The sequence below is a fragment of the Aplysia californica genome, unplaced genomic scaffold, assembly GCF_000002075.1.
Source record: "Aplysia californica isolate F4 #8 unplaced genomic scaffold, AplCal3.0 scaffold00764, whole genome shotgun sequence".
In the NCBI taxonomy this organism is placed as follows: domain Eukaryota; kingdom Metazoa; phylum Mollusca; class Gastropoda; order Aplysiida; family Aplysiidae; genus Aplysia; species Aplysia californica.
In genome coordinates, this window is record NW_004798034.1 from 75,892 (window position 1) to 78,194 (window position 2,303).

Consider the following 2,303-nt stretch of genomic DNA (forward strand, 5'->3'; position numbering starts at 1 on the left):
ATGGGAGACACAGTGAAGGTGGCGTGGTGGGAGATGAAGGCAGTGGGAGATGGTGGGAGACGGCGGGGGGGCATGGGGAGACACAATGAGGGTGGCGTGGTGGGGGAGAGATGGGAGTGGGAGACGGTGGGAGACACAGTGAGGGTGGCGTGGTGAGGGGAGAGATGGGAGTGGGAGACGATGGGAGACACAGTGAGGGTGGCGTGGTGGGGGGAGAGATGGGAGTGGGAGACGGTGGGAGACACAGTGAGAGTGGTTGGCGACATGGGGAGACAGTGAGAGATAGTGGGAGACATAGGAAGATAGTGGGTGGGTAGTGGGAGACAGATGGAGACAGTGGGGGAGACGGTGATGCATAGGAGGAAAGGTGGGAGACAGAGGGAGGCAGTGGGGGAGATGTGGCAGAACAAGGGATACACGGGGAGAAAGTGGGAGACACATGTAACAAGACAGAGGGAGGGTGGTGGGGGGATGTGGAACGCTACTCTCTCCCATTCCCTTCTGTAGACATGCGCTAACTTCCTCCCCCTCCCCGGGCAGTGCTACAGACTGAAGTTGTCTTTAGGCTATTCCCAAAGAGAGGAGATTACCATGTTCTTATGCACAGTAGAATTGTAAATGTCATGCTCATACTGTGTCGGAACAACTTAGGGGGATCTGCTGCTTTTTCTTTCCTCATCCTTACTATCGACACTTTTCCTCTACTTCATTTGTATATTTGTCACTCTATTGTGAACTGCTATTTCTGGGGTGCTTTGATAGTCGAAGCAGACTTTGTGCTGTTTAGGCTGGAGAGGTGAGCAGAGTAAGTCTGGCTCCCTGTTTGGACTTCTATGTTGACATCCATCGCATGGTGCTCATATGACCTTATTATGCAGTTGAGAGCGCCGTAAAACCTTACTATAACAAGACAGGAACGGAGACCTGCGAACAATAATTAAATGCCATTTGAATTATAACACGGACATAAATTTGTTTAATTTCTCTTACGTAGTTTGTTTGATTTAATCGTTTCTGCCTTTGCAGACAAATTATAAAGAAGTAATGTTTACGTTCGTTGAGAATTATGGCCTTTCTCTTAGGCTGAGGGTATTTATCCAGAATAGGGTCTCAATGGGATTCTTAGAAAGAAAGATAGAGAGAGGAAGAGAAAGAGAAAGATAGCAGGGGTAAAGAGGGAGGGACTAAGAAAGATAGGCAAAAAGATGGAGAAAAGGAGAAGGAAAGAGAAAGAAAGAAAGAAAAGGATAGAAAGTATCCTACATATGCATTCACCACGCTCACAAGAGCACACACACACATACACACACACATACACACACACAGACACAGACACTCACGCACACGCACACACACACACGCACACACACACACACACACACACACACACACACATACACATACACAGACACACACACACAATCACATGCAGCAAATCTTTTCAGATAAAGCCCCCCCAAAAAATAGAGTGAGTGGTCTTTTCTATTCTTCCTGTATTGTCTCGACAAGCCATAAAACCACCCAGACTATGGCGAGGTGAGCGAGTGACAGACATGGATGGAGGGTGGCATAAGGCGATGATGAGCAAGCAACACGATCCCGTGAGAGTGAGAGAAGGGAAAAGATTGTTCTCATTCACGGCGGATGGTGTCACAGGAGACAGTCACGTGTGACGTGTGGCGCGCGTAATGAGCCGCGCACTTTGAACTCACCACGGTGTTGAGTGCAATCTACATCATATTTAAAGTTGTCTCCCTTTTCCCACCTCTTTGTTTTCCCCCTTTTTTAAAGAACTCTTTCGGCGCTCATATGACCTTATGCAGTTGCAAGCGCCGTAAAACCCTCTACTAAAACCAAACAAAAGAACTCTTTCTGCGTTTTCATTCCGTAAAAGACGCAATACGACCGTGGTATAAACAATGAGCCCTTTGAGTCGTTCTGTAATTTTTAACAAAGGAACCATTTCAGGAGAAAATGAATTTTCAAAATGAAACGCTATCAAATCTCGTTGTTGTATTTCTGTATTATGAATTAAATTCCACGTGCACGTAAAATGGGTAATTTGCTGCCTACATGCTCTAAAAAATCTGTTTCAATTTTTGCTCCATTCTATCTCGAAAAGAGCTCAGATTGTCAGTTTCTTTTGCACGTGTATGTTTGTGGGTGGTACCCTAGTGTGTGAGTGATGTGGGGAGAAAGTCTGTGTGAGTGAGTGTGTGTGATGTGGGGAGAAAGTCTGTGTGAGTGAGTGTGTGTGATGTGGGGAGAAAGTCTGTGAGTGGGACGGACTGTACAACATGAAC